Source organism: Dromiciops gliroides, chromosome 5, assembly GCF_019393635.1.
Source record: "Dromiciops gliroides isolate mDroGli1 chromosome 5, mDroGli1.pri, whole genome shotgun sequence".
In the NCBI taxonomy this organism is placed as follows: Eukaryota; Metazoa; Chordata; class Mammalia; order Microbiotheria; family Microbiotheriidae; genus Dromiciops; species Dromiciops gliroides.
In genome coordinates this window covers 19,820,741-19,840,129 of record NC_057865.1, presented here as the reverse complement: position 1 = coordinate 19,840,129, position 19,389 = coordinate 19,820,741, and the positions used below count along the sequence as shown (strand labels likewise).

Here is a 19,389-nt window from a genome sequence, read left to right as displayed (position 1 = left end):
TCCTGTCACCAGTTAAAGGATGGCTACTGAAATGTCTCATCTGCTTTTTCCATCCTACTGATCACTAAAGGATATTTGGAAAGCTTTGCTCTCTATATTTGGCTGCAGAGTCATAGATGATTAATGTATCCGAAGAGTTAGAAAGGATTTTAGAGATAAATTAATAATAGCAATTGATTGCATTTATACAGTACTCTAAGCTTTACAAAGGAAGTTGCCTATATTGTCTTATCTGATTCTCATAACAATCACATAAGTGGGTGCTATTATTATCTCCATTTTATAGATGAGGAAACTGAGGCACAGAGTAGTGACTCTCGCAGGGTCACCCAGCTATTAAGCATCTGAGCCAGAATTCAAACTCAGGTTATCTTGACCCCAACTCTAGCATTTTATGCATTACATTATCTATCTAGTCCAAATCCTTCTCAGGTAGTGAGGTGGCACAGTGGATGGAGCACTGGCCCTGGAATCAGGAAGATCTGAGTTCAAATCTGGCCTCAGACACTTACAACCCCTGTGAGCCTGGGCAAGTCACTTCACCCTGCTTGCCTCAGTTTTCTCATGTCAAATGATCTGGAGAAGGAAATGGTAAACTGCTGCAGAATCTTTGCTAAGAAACCCCCAAATGGGGGTCACAGAGAGTCAGACCCAACTGGAAAATGATAAAACAAACAAGGACCAAATCCTTCTACTCCTGGGCTTGGTAATAGAACCCAGGCCTGTTGACATCAGTCCAGTGATCTTTCCGTTGTAGACACTGCTTCCCCATTCGCTTACCCTGGGACTCCTGCAGAGTACTGGGCATCTCTCTGTGCCTGCAGACACCCCCCAACTGTGCCTCTGACGGCTGCCTAATGAAGGATACAAGAAGGCACCCACTTGTCCAACACCATCCTGAGGCGCTGAAGACACAGCCCTAGAATGGCCTGTGCCAGAAGTAGATATGCCAATCCCAGAGACAGCGTGTTGGCTCTGGAAAGACCTTGGGAACCTTCTGGTCCGGCCCCCTCGTGTGTACAGATAGGAAAACTAAGGGCCTTGGATGTAAAAACGATTTGTCCAAGGCTCCCCGGCCAGCTGTTGACAGCCCAGAGCTCCAGACTGCCCCCACAATGCTCTGTCTCCTCCGAGGCACCGAATATTCAGATATACGCTCAGCATTTCCAGAACCCTCTGTTCTAGTGATGATAAACGAAGCAGAAATATTCAATTAGAAACAAAGAAAAAATACCTTAAATTAAAAACATCACCAGATAAATCTGGAGGAGGAAGGGAAATAGCAGCTGGGATAAGAATAGTAATGATGATAATAACGAGGTTAATAACTGACACGAATATTTCGTTTACAGCGATTTCTGCACACGCTCTCATTCGATGCTTGCTACAACCCTGAAAAGTAGAAACTAGCGGGTATTGTTATCTCTCTTTTATGGATGGGGAAACTGAGGCTCAGGGAAGTCAGGCAGCCATTAAGCATTTATTAAGCACTTACTGTGTTCTAAGCATTGTGAAAGCACTGAAGGAAGACATAAAGAAAGGCCAGAACAATGTTTGCCTCTAATGGGTTAGACAATCAGAGGCAGGATTTGAACCCAGGTTTCTTTTGCAATCCAAGATTCTTTCTACTCAGTAACGCTGTCCTGTCCCACTGTATTCTTTCTCAGTGAGATGGAGGGAATATTCTCCCCACCCAAGCATCAAAGCTCTGACTAAAGAGATGGAGCCAGTTTCTAAGAGGTGTAATACATAGCTACACAGGAAGACAGTGCTTTAGGAAGACAAGAGATCTAGGAGAAGCTTCCCTTGGATGTTTTTACCTCCAAGTCTCCATCTATAAAACACAGAGCCCAGATGATCTTTCTAAACAACAGGGCTTCCAATCACATTTCAAACTTGTTTCCAATTTAATTCTATTGGGCAAGTATTTGTTAAGGTATGGAATAGATTATTCTGCATATTTATCAAGCTAATGATTAGATGATTGTGCCTATTTATTAAGCTACTGATCAGATGAGCCTGCAGTATCTAGACTGGCATGCTGGTCCTGCTCGCCCAGCTGCTGTGAGCCATACGGTTAGGGCAACGTTGGAGGTTTTGAGATGCAACGTGAGGAGGTGGATGGAAGATTGGATTTGGAGTTTCATCTCACACACTTAGTAGTTGTGAGTCCCTAAGCTCCTCTATGCTCAGCTCCCTCATCTGCTGTCTATTTCACCCTGTGATGCCACGATTAGACGTGTGTCCAATAAGAGGCTGCATGGCTTGGACATGGATAGGGATCTTTGCCTCGGGGGCAGGAAAGCCTGGGTTCAAGCCATGACTCTCTCTGATTCCTACTGGCCTCTGACAAGACAGACTAGCTATGGGACCATGGGTAAGTGAGTCCATTTCCCAGCACCCCTAGAGAGCTCTCTAAAAATAAGTTACTTCTACCCAGAATGAGGGACTTTCCTAAACAATGGAACTGCTTTTTAAATGCCCAATACCCTGATAAGCTCTACAGATACAAAGACCAAAATCAATCGATAGATCAATCGATCAATCAGTTCCCTCCTTCAAGGAGCTTACATCATTTTGGAGAGAAAATGACACAAAACAGTCTATGCACAAATCTATGGTGGGGGGAGGGGGGAGAAGAATGCCATCCTCTTCCTCCTCCTCCTGCCCACCCTGAAATCAGGAAAGACCTTTGGGGGGCACTTGAACAGAGTTTGGAGGGGACGGCACATAAGCCAGTTTGTCTGATTCGTGGATTGAAATGAGATCCACCGGGTTTAGGCCAGAGTCAAGTTGTAACATCTGATCTCTAACTTTTCTAACTAAAGGCAAATGCCACAATTTAGAAAACTGACATCCGAAGCTTAAGAAGCAAAAGGATTAAGATACAGGTGGCGCAGTGGAGAGAGCACCAGCCCTAGAGTCAGGAATACCTGAGTTCAAATCCGGCCTCAGACACTTAACACTTACTAGCTGTGTGACCTTGGGCAAGTCACTTAACCCCAATTGCCTCACTTAAAAAAAAAAAAAGATATAGGATGAGGACTTCATGCCACAGGCTCGGAGCTAGTCCAACCCTGTCATTTTACAGGCGAGAAAAGGAAGCCTGAGATCATACAGGGAGTATAGTGGCAGACCCAGGCTTCTAATGCCAAATTCAGGGCTCCTTTCCACATACCATGTTGCCTCATTTCTAGGAATCTCTTTTTTAAAATCCGTCTAAAATATTTCATGCATTTAAAATAATCCGGGGGCAGCTAGGTGACACAGTGGATAAAGCACTGGCCCTGGATTCAGGAAGATCTGAGTTCAAATCCCACCTCAGACACTTGACACTTACTAGCTGTGTGACCGTGGGCAAGTCACTTAACCCCCACTGGCCCACAAGGGGAAAAAATAATAATCCTTTGCCTCAAAGGTACATGCAAGTGATGGATGAAGGGACTTGAGCATGTCTTTGCCACTTGGGAGGTGGAAGACCAAGGTTCAAATGCTACCTCTGGGGTTAATGATGACTGATGTGACCTTGGACAAGTCCCATCCACTCCCTGGGTCTGTTTCCTCATATGTAACATGAGCAGCTTGGCCTGGAAGACCCTTCCAGCTTTAATCTTTGATTCTATATCACTGAACCTTTCTGGTCTGTTTCCTCCGACATAAAATGAGAGGGTTGGGTTAGTGGCGTCTGAGGGTCCTCCTGGCTAGATCTGGTGTCCTTTTACCAAGGAAACAGCTGTGGGAGCCTTTATCCACAGTATCAAGCACCAACAATAGAATCTGTGTGTAACCCCTCGCCCACCACAGCATCCCTGAGGGACAGCTGAAGCTGCAGATTCAGGGCAGGACCCGCATGAGGGCCGCTCGTGAAGGTGACTTCAGTCGGTCAAGAAGAGTGCAAAGTGTGTGTGTGTGTGTGTGTGTGAGTGTGTGAGTGTGTGTATAATGAGTGTGAGTGTGTGTGTGAGTGTGTGTATATGAGTGTGTGTGTGTAGGCACAACTGGAAACCCCTTCAGGAACCTACTTCTCAGCCATCAGGCACCGGTCACTGGCAATTTCTTCCCATTTGGAACTGACATGCCCAGTATCCAGCACAAATGGCCTGAGCCATGGGAGGAGGGAGGGCCTTTCTACTACGAGACGCATCGAGTCCCCCACCAGCCATCACAGCCACCTCCTTTGGTGCTGCAGACCGTGTCTGGGGACTATTTTTAGCATGTCTGAAAGCACACTCGACTTAGGTGAGAAATTCCAAAGAGATGAGAAGAGTGAGCGTCCTTTGAAATCATCTGAATGGGCAGCCAGGACATCGGGGGCAGACTCTGCACATGCAGGGGGCATCCCCACTATCTATCCAGAATCAGAGTTCCTCCACATCGCAGCAGTCACGTGGCTTCTGTGGCTTATTGTAGCCAACAAGATGACATCACAGTGAGGACCTGAGCCAGCGGTGACAAGCCCCTCTGGATTCAGTCAGACCCACCAGCGGATGATAGACACAGTCTGTCCCAAGGCCCACATGTGAAGCTGTTGAACATTTTGAGGCATCAGAGAAGAGCTTCGGTATATCTATAGAGGTCACTAGGTGTTGCAGCAGTTAGAGCCCTAGGCCAGGAATTGGGAAGACCCAAGTTCAAATCCAGCCTCAGACACTTACTAGCAGTGTTACCTTGGGCAAGTCACTTAACCTCTGTTTGCCTCAGTTTGCTTATCTGTAAAATGAGAATAATAATAGCACCTACCTAACAGGTTGTTGTGAAGATCAAATTGTGCCTGGCACTAAATAAATGTCAGTTCTATTATTACCATCATTATTATTAAAAATTACTACCATAAGTATCTTCTGCACATTTATTTTGCATCAACTTAAATAAATAAGAACCTGTTGTCTTCCTTTATACAATGTTAAGTTCCTTGAGGGCAGGAGCTTTTTTTTTTTTTTGCAGGACAATGAGGTTAAGTGACTTGCCCAGGGTCACACAGCTAGTAGGTGTCAGATGTCTGAGGCTGAATTTGAACTCAGGTCCTCCTGAATCCAGGGCCAGTGCTTTATCCACTATGACACCGAGCTTCCCCCAGCAAGAACTTTTTAAAATGCTTTTTGCCTTTGTTTCCCCATGCCTATGATTTCATTGGTATAGGGAGTCCCCAGGAAGTAGCTCTCTCTACAAATACGGGTCAGCACCTTCTCTGAAACTTGAGTTTTAGAAAGTTGGCTTTGTCAGTGACTTGTCCAGGGTCACAAAGCCAGTATATAACAGAGGCAAGATGCGAATCCAGGCCTTCCTGACTGTGGCTGGTTCTCTATCTACTACCTCACCATGCTAGACAGTATAGTAGGTGATTAATAAATGCTTGCTAGTTGATTGAATTCACATGCATCTTTCACTCTAAGGTTTGCAAAGCACTTTATTTTCTCGTGATGCTCCTGTAGGAAATACTAGTCCCTTTTCCCTGATTCTTTTTCTTAGCTTGGGTACCAAGACTTCTTGGAATCCTCTGACTACCCTTATATTTAGTGTCCTTTACCTCCTCAAATATTCCTAATATGCTCCTTGACTTCTGCTCTCTCCCTTACACACACACTATTATATACTACCTGCAAAGATGTATTTCCCCAGGAACAGGTAACCAGATCCTAACCACAGTGCAGGGGCTGCTTTTGATCTCTGCAGGAATCCCTAAAAGCTCAGGGCCTTGCTGGGGTGCTATTAATATTCGCTGAACTGAATTGATTTGAATTATGATGTTCTTTTTATAAATGAGGAAACTGAGGACCAGATTTCCTCAAAGATGACTTGTCCACAGTCACAGTTATCAGTTCTTCATCTCAAGAGTCTGCATTTGTCCTCTCAGAATCCTGTAATGTGTACACCAAGATAGAACCAGGAAAAAGAGAGATGTATAGAAACCATGGAAATCGAAACGAGCTGAGGTTTGTTTTTTTTTTTTTGGTTATGGTTTGTTTCTGTTCTTTTTACCTTGCCAAGAGAGCTCATCTAAGACTCAGGGGAAGCTCTAAGAAACAAGAAATGGTTTTGAAGCTGTACCTTATTTGTTGCTAAAACTAGTTTGCCCTTTCTTTGAATCTCTGGAGAAAAGCATATTTGAAAGGTAAAAATTTGCTTCAAAACTTACTATGCTTTTAAAAATGCATGAGCCTGGGGCAGCTAGGTGGCACAGTGGATAAAGCACCAGTCCTGGATTCAGGAGGACCTGAGTTCAAATGCGACCTTAGACACTTGACACTTACTAGCTGTGAGACCTAGGCAAGTCACTTAACCCTCGATGCCTGGCAAAAAAACCACAAAATGAATGAGCTATGGAATTATGCTATTAACCAGAACGCCCCAAATATCGAAAAAAAAGGCCTCATATATACCAGAATATTCATAGCAGTGCTTTTGTATTATTGTTGTCAAGGAGCCATGAAACAAGTGAGGAAAATGAACGTAATAATGTATTTGGTTTTTTGCTTTTGTTTTCATTTTTAAAGACTGGTTCTCCCCATCTCATCTGGGCTGACAGTGTTGGAGCTAATCATGGGCAGGGCAACTAGGTGGTGAAGTGGTTAGAATGCCAAACCCAGAGTCAGGAAGATAAGAGTTCAAATCCAGCCTCAGCTACTTACTAGCTATGTGACTCTTAACCCTGTTTGATTCATTTTCCTCATCTGTAAAATGAGCTGGAGAAGGCAATGGCAAACCAGTCTAGTATCTTTCCCAAGAAAACGCCAAATGGGGTCATGAAGAGTCAGACATGACTGAAACAAATGAATCATGAGCTTTCTAAAAACAGGAGCTTTGACCTACTGTTTCTGACCTGGACTGGTTCTCTCCTCTTTAGGCAACTTAGTAGCCCCTCACTCCCAGAAGCTCACCATATTAATTAATGCCAAACTTCAGAGAGGTCCCGACTGGCAAAGCACACTGCAGTAAAACTCTTGGATCAAGATATCCACCAGTCTCAGCCTCTTACACAGCTGGAATGACAAGCATGTGCCCTCCACCACACTCAGCAGTGTATCATGTGCTATAAGAAACAAGGAATATGGAGAATTCAAAAAAGCCTGGGACGACACATATGAACGGATACAAGGGAAGTAAGCAGACCAAGGAGAAAAACAATATGGACAATATCTATGACAATGTAAATGGAAAGAACCAAAAAGCAAAACCAAACTGAATACTGTGTAATACTGTGTAAGGCAAAGCTTGGCCCTGAGAAGAAATAAGAAAGTTCACTTGCCCCCTCCTTTGAAGTGGGACTTCACCTCATTTTACAGATGAGAAAGCTGAGGCAAACTGGGTTAAGTGACTTGCCCAGAATCACACAGCTAGTCTGAGGTAGGATTTGAACTCAGGTCCTCCTGACTTCAGGGCCAGTGCTCTATCCACTGCACTACCTTGCTGTCCAAGTAGAGTACTACAGATGTAGAATGCTGCATACACTGTCAGAGACAACTGATATGTTGGTTTCATTATAAAGGGTGGTTTGGGAAATGGCAGAAGGGAAAGATTTAGAAATAAAGGTTGTATATAGACAAAATATCCATAATATATATGTGTATCTATCTATCTATCTATCTATATACACATGTACATACAGACATGCATGCATGCATATATACATATACATTACTGTATTAGCTACAAGGACCAAGGTAGAAATCCTGACATCCATTATTGACATATATTATTCAAAGTCTTACAGCAGAAAAAAATTAATGTCTATAGAAACAGAAAGCCTGGTTTTGAATCCTGATGCCGCTTCATAGATAGCATTTATAGTGTGTTTTAAGGTTAACAGATCACTTTACATATGTTATCTCCACAGTGACTTGCTAAGATTAGGTCAGAAGCAGGAAGAACCCAGGTCTCCAGAGTCCTAGGGCTACATGATGGTACCTGTTGCTTGTCCTTCATCCTCAAAGAGGACCATGACATCAGGTGATGTCATGACTTGCAGTGAATTGGACTGAAGTGAGGGAGGGCTTTGAAAGGTCACCAGCCTCTTTCTCTCCTCCAGAGCCATCAGGGTCCAGTGGATTGGATAGACATCAGGATCACTGGGGATGGCCCCGGATGTTTAAGACAGTTGGGGATTAAGTGATTTGCCCAGAGTCTGAGGTGAGATTTGAGCTCAGGTTTTCTCATTTTCACTTTAATGTAAGGAAGTTACAAGTTACCCAAAGTGCAGTGGTTCAGGGTGGGGGAGTCAGTACTTGCTGGGTGTGGCAGAGGGGGCTCTTAGTCCAGTAAGGGTGGGACTGGGTGGCTGCTGTGTCCAGTTCACCTATGCAATTCTGTTATTCTATTAACTTTTAATAGGGCAGTTTCTCATTACTCATTCTCCGATGCTAATTTTACAGAACAGAAAAGTGTCAATTTTAAAGCTTGGAGTTGACCACAGTGACTTCTAATGGAGCCTGGGTTATTTGAGAATGCTGAAATAAATCAGAACACCAGCTACTAAAATGTACACAAATGTGGTTAGAGACATCCGCCCCACTCCTAATGCAGAAAGAGATGTAAAGGAAATGGTACTTATTATTACATTCATTAAAAACAAGGGTCAAGCTCATGTGAAAGACTTTCCTTTCTCTAAATATGTTAGCAGCCAAAGGGAGATGATGAGCTCCCTAATATTAATCTACACGGGCTTTAGGGGCGTTTATTAAGCACCTACTATGTGCCAGACACTATGCCAAGAGCTGGGTATACAAAGAAAGGAAAAATAAATGGTCCTTTCCCTCAAGGGTCTCCCTTTCTAATGGGGGAGATAACCTGAAAAGAACTCAGTATGTGCAAGATAACAACGGAGGATCACAGATTTAGAGCTAGGAGGAACCTTAGGGGTCCAACCTTCTCATTACAGATACCCCCTCATTTTAGATGAATGACTAATGGGGTGTGGGGGTAGGGAGAGACCAGGAAAGGCTTCCAAGAGTGGAAGTCTTTTTTGGTTTTTTTTGGCTTTTGGTGAGGCAATTGGGGTTAAGTGACTTGCCCAGGGTCACACAGCTAGTAAGTGTTAAGTGTCTGAGGCCGGATTTGAACTCAGGTCCTCCTGAATCCGGGGCGGGTGCTCTATCCACTGAGCCACCTAGCTGCCCCGAAGTCTTTCTTGATGATGAACCACAACATTGAACTGGGATAGAGATTGGCCCAGTGCATTGGTGCTATGGAGTATTCCCAAATAAGAAAACTCCTTTGTCCAAAGCATGTAGATACCTTCTCTGCAACTTCTAGTTTCTGAGAGCACTTAAAGGTTAAGTGACTTGTCTAGGGTCACACAGCCAGGCTACATAGTCAGACGAGGGACTTGAAGCTAGGTCTTCCTGACCCTCTCTCAAGGAGAGCCAGCAAGAGTTACATCGATCTGCCCATATTTATCAAGTCCAGTGATGCATTATTCAGTAAACTTGGGCGTATCCTAAAAGATCTTGAACTGCTCATTGATCTTTCCTCTCTATTCCTGACCCCACTCCTGCACCAGCATGAACACTATAGCCAACCCTACGGGGGTATGTACAATATCAAAATCCCAGCTCTAAAACCAAGCTGCTTAGGAACACAGCAGAAGCAGCTGACGAATAAATCATGGAAGCCCTGACAATATTTTGCTTCTCTTAAAGCACCTGATTCTCATCTGATTTTAAAAGCTAAGCTTGGTCAGCATCCTTTGAGGAAAAAGAACACATTTATTTATGCCTCTTGTCCAGAGAATCAGCCATCTATTATCCACAGAGGAGGACAGAAGTTAATAGAAGCCAGAACCACGGATAACCCACAAAGAAATACTATGGAATTTCTGAATGTAGACATGGAGAGAGGCTGTCAGACACACATGCCCCAAATTCACATATGTGGAACTTGGGCTCAGAAGACCTGGGTGTAAACCCTGGCTCTTGCTGCTCAGTCCCTAGGTGACCTTGGATAAGTTGTTTCCTCTGCCTTGGCCTGAAGCAGGTAGGTGGCACGGTGGATGGAGCACTGGCCCTGTAGTCAAGAGGACCTGAGTCTCATCTTACTAGCTGTGTGACCCTGGGCAAGTCACTTAACCCCAATCACCTTAAACATCCAGGGCCATCTCCAGTTGTCCTGATATATATCTTTTTTTTTTTTTGGCAGGGCAATTGGGGTTAAGTGACTTTCCCAGGGTCACACAGCCAGTAAGTGTTAAGTGTCTGAGACCGGATTTGAACTCAGATACTCCTGAATCCAGGGCCGGTGCTTTATCCACTGCGCCACCTAGCTGCCTCTCCTAATATATATCTTGCCACTGGACCCAGATGGCTCTGGGGAGAGAGTGAGGCTGGTAACCTTACACAGACCTCCTTCTCTTAAATCCAATCACTGCAAGTCATGACATTACCCCTCCAGAACGAAGGACAAACAACAAAAACAAAAATTTCCTCTTGAGAAATGAGAGACTTGCACTTAGATGACTTTAAAAGGCCCCTTTTGGTTTAAATCTTAGATCCTCTGACCTTTGTGGTTGACCACAACCCACCTGGAGCTCAGTCATGATCCTGCTGCCTGGAACTGGCCATGATGGGGAGGCAGATGTACAAAAAAGACCCCCAAGCAATTCATCAGTAATCAAGTTGGGTTTTGCCTTCCACACCGTGGCCCATGCACCAAAGGCAGACTCCTTGCTGTGCTCTGTTTCTGAAGGCAAAGGAGAAAGGACTGGTGGTTCCTGAGCCATAGAAGTTGAGTTCAAATTACACCTTTGACCCTTACTACCTGTGTGACACCTTTCCCTCTCCGGGACTGAGTTTCCTCATCTCTAAAATGGGGAGTGGGACTAGATGGTCTCTGAAGTCCCTCTCAGCCCCAATCTGATTCTATGACCACCTTTGAGGTTTCTTCTAGCTCTAAATGCTCTGATCCCACGATCCCAAGATTGTGGAATATTACTAGACTTGATCCCAGGCTAATGAAACTTCTTCACTTGAAATGCATTGAAGAGTCTCTGCAAACAGCACAGAGCCCACAGAAAACAGTTCACCACTTAACGTCTGTTAAGCTGACTGTGCTCTCCCTGTCTTTGTCAGCTGTTCAAGGAAACGTTCTAGCAAATAGCCATTATTCCCCCCAAGCAGAATATTATTCTCCAAAAGAGGCATCATGCTGCCAAACAGTGAGTAGCCAGGTCAGATTTCTGGCCATCTTATAAGTTCCAAACTCACATTGGCTGAGTCAGTAAGAAAGACAGCAACACTCACGTTTAGCATCTAGTGGCGATGAAAGCTCAAATCTCTTCCATTTCGTACAATGGAAGCATTCTATTAAATAAGCAAAGATTCTCCAAAGCAGGCAGAAGGTGAAGACCAGCATATGCTATGACAACAATAACCTAGATATCACAACACTTGAAAAGTGATTTAATTCTGGATGACGGTAATAACCAATCTCAAGGGTAGAGAAATGATACTGAAAGATTCTTTTCTTCTGTCAGTAAAGAGATGAGGGCCTGTGGATGTAGACTAGGGGATACACAATCCAAGAACGTCCCTATCTGTTTGTAAGTTTTGCACAATTTGTTACAAAGAAAGTGGAGTTGGAGGAGATGACTTTGACGTAAAACAGGAAGGCGATAAGAAAATGTTTGAAAAATTGTTTTAAATGAATAGCTCGCTTCCCAACCTTCCCTTTTATTTGATAGTGAAATCAAGGTTGATTTGGTCGGGTTATGAGTGAAAACAGTTCAATGTTAGAATTCCTTTCTAAAAATTTGAGCAGCCAGATGGCATAAGGAGTGTGGTGACAAAGGAAACCTTGCCTAAAGATAACTTGCTGTTGCATAATTGTGTTCAATCACACCAAACACCGGTCCTGCACCCAAATGGGTGACACTAAGACTCAGACTTTTAAGAGCCCCACCATTGAGACAAACTTGGGGCTGGGGCTGGGGAGGGGGCTGTGATTTACCTGAAATAGGCTCTAAGGGCAGCATGAAACTCTGCTTTTGAGATCTGGTTTGGGGGTAGGGGGAACAGTGATTGGAGATCGGGCCCTGCTTCAAGGCTCTGACACAGGTAGATGGTGTGACCATGGGCAAGTCACTTAACCTTCTCAATGCTCCAGGAAATGATAGCTGAAATTGCCAAGAACAGACTGATTTGCATTGATAGAAAGAGTTTCCTCATGTGGAAGTTCCCTCCACCAATGAAATTGTGGGTCCAGTCCCAATCCCTGTACCTAAAAGATGTGTAGATCTTGCCAGTATGGTCAATTTTCTCCGTGTTTCTTCTGTGCCTTAAATATCCAATAATTTCAGAACATGTCATAAACAAACTACTTTTTTTTCCCCTGAGTTATTTTGCATTTTCTTTTTTTAGTTTCACATTAAACAAGCTGGCATCCCTACAGCTTTTGACAAACTGTGGCAGCATGAGGGTAGCCGTATTAACAACCTCAGGTTTGGAGTTGGAGGACCCTGGGTATCCCTGCCCTGCCCTTTCCTAAGCTGAGGGTAAGACACTTGACCTTTGGGAACCAAAGTTTCCTCATCTGTAAAATGCGGCCAATATGTAATCCCAGTACTATCGCTCTACCAGCCTGCCTCACAGGGCAATTGTGGGCAAAGTGTTTTATGAGAGCCGTTCAATAAAGTATTGGAAAATGTGAAAAGTTCATTTTAGAACCGCTGGTCTGCTCTTGGGCCATTCTAAGATGACCCAAGGTCGAGGGAGAATTTGTTGCCAGCAGCAGTCTGCTTTTGGGACCTTTGGAGTGAACTGAATTCTCAAATGCTTCCCCGAGTATAATTACTTGTGCGTTTCCTTACACCTCTTTTGGGAATGTCTACAAAAACACACCCTGCATTAAATGGTCTGCAAACACCCCTACAAAAAAAAGTCCTCCCCCCCCCTTGGACCAGATGGATTTTTCCTCTTTCTCCAACTTTCATGTTCTTAAAGCTCACTATATGCTACACACACACACAGACACACACACATCCTCCATGCCTTCTGCTGCTACATAACTTCAGGCTGCGACATAATCTCTTGCTCAAATTTATGAGAAAACAAAGAGTATACCAGAGGAAGAAAAAAAAAGAAAAGGTCATCCCGCAAATGTCTGCTCTCCCTCCCAGCTCTGGGCTGAATTAAGTGATTTCTCAACGCCAGCCCTGCCTGCTCCAACACTGTATGATTCTACGGACAATGAATATCATCAACACACAGGCTATGCAGTGCATCCTTTCCCATATCCTCTCCCATCCACCAGAGATGTTTCTCCAACTCTCTCTCTCTCTCTCTCTCTCTCTCTCCTCTTTCCTTCCTCCTCCCTCCCTCTCTTCCTCCTCCTTTACACTCCTTTCCCTTTGTCATTCTCAAACCGAATTCATCAAAGGTCTGGATTCAAGAGAACCAGCATGTGTAGGAACATCTGCAGCTCAGTCCGTCACTGGTTTATCCTGAACAATTTTAAAAAGAAGAGTGATTCTCACCTGGTGTCAAATTATCTGGCTGCCAATAGTTCTTAACGCAGGTAAAATGCCCCCGCGGCCCTTGCAGGAAATGAAGGAGTGAGATCCTCTCCTGGCCCTGAGCGAAGCTTCCTAAGACTTGGGAACTTTCTTGCTAAAGGAAGGCCCTCCCAGTGGCCCTGAGAGGGAGGGATGCTAAGGAAAGAGAAGGCTGCTCCGTCTCTCCTCCCCCCCTCCCCTCTCCCCCTCCCTCGGCTCGTCTCCCCCTCCCCCTCCCTCTCTTCTCCTCTCCCGTCTCTCCCAAGCCTGTACACAGCTCTCTCTCTACCTGCTGCCTCTCGAGAGCTCTTTCCCCAGGGAGGTGGGGGGTGGCTCCTCCCCCTGTTCCTCCCACCCCCTCGCTCCCCCCCCCCCCGGCTCGGGATCAGCACTGCTGCCCCCACGCAGGCAGCAGGTTACTTTCCGAGACAGCATGCGCTCTGCTTCTCTGGGGAGAGGCTGCCCACGGTGTCCCAGGCTCCTGGCCCCGGGTGGGCCGCCCGCCCCCGGGATGCGCGGCTCCGCTGGTCCACCCAGAGCTCCCCGCCCCCGCAGCCAAGCATCCCTCAGCGTGTGTCCGGATCTGGGGGCCTTGGCGAGCGTCCGCAGACGCTTCTCCCCTCCCCCCGGCCCCGCAGGCCCCCGGGCTCTCCCCCTCCGGCCCCCCTCCCGGCCCCAAGCCTTTGTTTGGGGCTGGGGGGTGGGGGTGGGCAGCAGGCGCCGGGCGATGGAGAGCGAAGCCCGAACTCGGGTACCCTCCGTGCCAGGGGCCGCTCATCTGAGCCCGGGAGCCCGGGGAGTCTCTAAGCAACCCACAAGTGACCTGGTCCGGCTCCCGGATCCAGTTACCGCCTGGCAGCGCCCCCGACGTCCCGGGACCGGGGCCTGAGCCAGCCCCAAGGAGAGCAGCGGGGGGTGGGGGGCCCACAGCGCCCTCCTCCCGGGGGGCTGCACGCCCCGGCTGCTCCCCCCCACCCCATGAGGGGCACGCACAGCTCCTCTTCCCCCACCTTCCGGCTGCTCCGCTCCCCGCGGGCCCGGGACACAGGCACACACATTCACGCACTCACACTCACACTCACATATACACACACAAGGAAGGCGAGAGGCTAGGGCTACGTTACGGGGAGGGGGAGGCGCTGCTCCCGCTCCGTCCCGCCTGCCGTCCTGGTCCCCGCGTCCGGAGCCGCCGCCCGCCTCTCGCTCCGCAGTAGCTCCGGCTGGCCGCTGGCCGCTGGCCGCGCCGCTCCCTGACCGGGCTGCACGCCGTGCACTGTGCGGCCGCCGCCGGGACGGGGAGGCGGGGCCGCGGCGCCCACCTGCTCGCGCTGCTCCTACCCCGGGCTCGGGAGGTGCCAGGCAGCCGCTGGAGGCACTCACTCCCTCGTCGTGCCCGGCGACCTTGGCCCCGAGCGTCCCTCTTCGGGGCGAGCACTTCGGTGCGGGCCGGCCAGGCATCCGCCCCTGGGGCGGGGGCGGGAGGCCACAAGCTACCTCCGAGCATCCGGTCCTTCTGGCCCCGAGCATCCCGCGTGGGAAAGGACCTGGGACGTCACCTGGTCCGACCCCGCCCCTCGTTTGGCCCACCATGGGAGCTCACATCCAACCTTTGAGATTCCCTAGTCTTGTCCGACCTTCTTTTTTTTTCCCCCTTCCTTCACTTCTCAGGAGCAAACTTCTTTCCAGAGAAGGGAAACAACTTGACCAAGGTCACTCAGGTCGGATTTGAGCTCAGGTCTCTTGACTCCCTATCGAATGTCCTATTGCACCAAGTAGACGTGAGCCTAGGACCTGGAGACCAACCCGTTTTCCTGGGAATTTGACATTACCCTGCCCCATCCCACCACACAGAAGCATGGGGAAGGGGTGGGGATGTCAGTAATAATCAAAACAATCACCAATATGCATACCTACGTGTATGTATACATACATACATATGCCTTCAAGTTTGCAAAGTCCTTTACATACATTAGCTCGTTTATCCGTCCAGGAGGCTGGATGTTGTTGACGCCGACTTTTGGAAGAGGGGGCTGGCAGTACAAAATAGACCTAGCAATTCTACTAGAGAGTAACTGGCAAGGACTGGATCGCAGCCCGCCCCCATCCCCTCCTTCCCACCGCCACATTCTAGGGCAGCTGCTCTCACAGTCTTGTCCATTGGCCACTTGTGGGTCCAGAAGGGCTTTGCAGCTGGCCAGGGGCCAGATCCCCTTAATTATGCATATTCATAACAGGACAAATGTCTACACTTGTGTGTGGGTCCCATATTGGGGGGAGGGTGGAGGGTGTTTGGTGTCTTTCTAGAAATCCAGTCCTGCCTTTTAATGTCCCAAGGGTGTGAGTGGTTTGGGGCAGTTGGGGGAGGGGGGCGGTGTCAGAGGAGGACTTTTTCCTTCTGGTTTTGGAAGTAGCCCAAGACCCGTTGTTTGGGGGTGGGTGGTGGATATGGGAGGAGCCTGTTCCCCTCCAGTCACCTTCCTCTCCTGGGCCCCTAAACAAACCGAGCCTGGTGCCAGGACTTCATATGGACCCATGCCGAGTGAAGTGAGCAGAGCCAGAACAATATGATATAATAACAGCAACATTTTATAACGTTATAAACAACATTGAAAGACTTAAGGACCCTCATCAATACTGTGGCTGGCCATGATCTCAATGGACTAGTGCCGAAGACTTACCTACCACCTACCCCACCGAAAGGGGATGGACTCTTTGCAGGAGACCTACACTTGTGGACTTGCTCAATGTAGCCATTTGTTTTGCTTGACTGTATATTTGTTACAAGGGTTTTATTCCTTTTTTCCCTCCTGTGGTGGTAGAGTGGGAAAGACATATTTCTTAAGTGAAAAAATAAAATTTAATTTAAAAAGAAAAAGAGAACTGAGCTTAAGACGAGTAATACTTTGGGCAAAGAAGATTAAAAAACCACACAAAACCTCTGTTGGGAAATCTTACCCTGAGTGTTGATGCTATAACTGTCCTAATGTCTAGGACCACTGGAAACATTATTGCTACGGATCTAATAAAAGTAGGAACAAAAGATAATCGGAGGGGCAGCTAGGTGGCGCAGTGGATAGAGCACCAGCCCTGGATTCAGGAGGACCTGAGTTCAAATCTGGCCTCAGACATTTGACACGCAACTAGCTGTGTGACCTTGGGCAAGTCACTTAACCCCAATTTCCTCACCAAACAAACAAACAAACAAACAAACAAAAAGAAAATCGGAGAGAGTTGGTGGCAATTTTGCACAAGCCTCTCTTTTTTTTTTTTTTTCCTTTCAGGCTGTCCTGACCAGTTGAATTGGAGCTAGTTGGGTAGAACACTGTTACCTAGCCCTAACCCTACTGTCTGCAGGGTTTTCACAGAAAAATATTGCTGGCTGGGAGGAGTTAGGACAGGGCTTGGAAGTTGGTATTGTGGTAAATTCAAGAAGCACAGCTTCTATGGAACCATACAGAGGCAGCAAAGTATACTGTACCGGAAGTCAGCAGAGACCAAGGTTCAAATCCCATTTATGACCCTGACCTCAGTTTTCTTGTTGATAAAATGGGGATAATGGTATAATACTTAGTTCTCAGGGTTATCACGAGGATCAAATGGGATATGAAATACTAGATACATGTTAGCTGGAATTATTTCCTCACCAATTACATAAAAGGGGTCTACTAGAACTAGCAACTTTCAGAACCCAAACTTTCAGCCTTTCCAAATTGTTGACACATTTCTCCCCTCAAGGAACTTTATACTACAGCCAACCTGGTTGAACTTGCTTTTCCTTGTACATGACATTTTGTCTCTCACCAGTATGTCTTTGTACAGGCTGTCTGCCATGCTCACATACTCTCTCTCCTTCTGTCTTGTGCCAGTGCCTTCAAGAGACCTTTCCTGGTTCAAAGGAGTTGGAAGGGCTTTGGGCAGCAGCCTAGCCCAGCTCCTACCTGGGAGGAATTCCCACCATGACATACCTGATGACGTATCCAGCAACTTCTCCAAGTCTTCCGATCCAAGGGACTCCACTAGCTCCTGAGGCAAGCCATTCCACTCTGAGACAGCCCTAGCTGTGAAGAAGTATCAGTTCTCGGTGCCTCTCTCCAGCCCCTGTCACTTCTGACATATTTTCTGTCTGTTCTGTATTTATTTACCTGTGAACATGTTGTATCTTACTCCTCTATCACCTCTAGAATGTAAGTTCCTTGAGGGCAGGGACTGTCTCACTTTCGTATTTATACCTCCAGTACCTAGCTCAGTGACTGACACACAGTTGGTACATAATTAAATGCTTATTGATTGACTATTATGGTACTAAAAGCAATAAGATGCAAACTCCTTGAGGGTACAGGCTTCAACCTTTTTCATTTATATATTTCTTGTGTCTTGGACATACAAATTTGTTCAATTGAGTCAGATTCAAAATTCTATAGATTCATGAGAACTTTTGCACAGGAGACCAAGTCTTTGAAGCTTGATCATCATCTCTATTATTCATACAGACATTAGAGCAAAGAAGTGAGTGCCCAGTACATTTCTTCCAGGAAGCAGATTGCAAGAAGGGATGACCTGTCTCCTTAGGGATAAAGCTCACAAGGGTATAGGAGAATACAGATCCTCTAAGATAACATATGTAAAGCACTGGGCCAACCTGAAAGTGCTATATGTATGTTGATTTATGTTAATAATATTAATAAAAGCTAGCATTTATATAGTACTTTCAGGTTAGCAATGTACTTTATATGATCTACTACTACTACTATCACCGCCACCACCACCACCACTACTACTACTACTACTTTTACCTTAATCTCCTTCCCACTAAATTCTGCAATCAATCTCCTTCTAGATGTCATATTTCGTAAGACAACATTTATATCTTGTCTTTGGAAGACTTGTGTTATAAGGTCATTCTTATAAATATTTACTGGTATAATATTTATGAAATTTTGTCTGACATCCCTTTTCAGTTTGAGGAAGTGATTTGCTAAACAAAAATGGCAGGTTTTCAAAATGCTACATGATTTAAATCCCCTCTCCATACTTTTTGCTTAGTTGCCATTCTCTGGATACCCAAGCATTTTTTTTTTAGTGAGGCAATTGGGGTTAAGTGACTTGCCCAGGGTCACATAGCTAGTAAGTGTTAAGTGTCTGAGGCCAGATTTGAACTCAGGTTCTCCTGACTCCAGGGCTGGTGCTCTATCCACTGCACCAACTAACTGCCCCCTATACCCAAGCATTTAAAAAATATTTTTCCCACTTTATTTTTTGCTTTTTTTTAATATAGAAAATAGGCAAACATGTTTTACATAGTTTCACATGCATGATTGATATATTGCCAAACATTTAAAATATGTTTTATTGATATCTTTTGTTTTGCATTGCCTGGATTCCTCCTGGCATTCCTTGTTCACTCCCTCTCAGAAAGCTGACTGATATAACAAAGAATTTTTTTTAAAAAGATGAAGAAAAAAAATTTGGCAGAACTCACCAACTCACTGAAAGAACCTGATTTTCTAAGCAATGTACCACACCAATGGACCTAGACCTCTGCAAAGAAGGAGGAGGAAGTATCTTTACATATTTCTTCTTTGGAGCCAAGCTTGTTCTTTGTAATTTCACAATATGCGGTTTCTATTGTTTCATGGTGGTTGCTCTTTCCATTTACAATTATAGTCATTGTGTTTATTGTTTTTCCTGACTCTCCTTACTTCATTTTGCATCAGATCGCATAAATCATTCCATGTTTCTCTGTATTTATCATGTTCATTGATAACCTTTTATCTGTTGGGGAATGGCTCCTGTTCTTTTATATTTATATCCAGTACCTATATATCTCAGGTATTAGACTTTTAACTAAGAAATTTTCTGCAAAGATTTTCCCCTAGTTAACTGTTTCCTTTCTAATTCTAACTGCATTC

General features: G+C 45.8%; 1 protein-coding gene across 5 annotated transcripts in view; it reads right to left on the bottom strand.

Moving 5' to 3' along the window:
• Positions 1-14,988, bottom strand: part of WIPF3 (WAS/WASL interacting protein family member 3) — a 68,411-nt gene extending 53,423 nt beyond the window's left edge. Inside the window, exon 1 of one of the 5 annotated variants that reach the window (XM_043968699.1) lies at positions 14,800-14,988. The gene's annotated coding sequence lies outside the window, so the exon portion shown is untranslated. Of the gene's footprint in view, positions 1-13,462; positions 13,698-14,562; positions 14,778-14,799 lie in introns of those variants that run through there. The other 4 variants (XM_043968696.1, XM_043968697.1, XM_043968698.1 and 1 more) reach the window with 4 other exon arrangements.
• Positions 14,989-19,389: the final 4,401 nt, after the last annotated feature.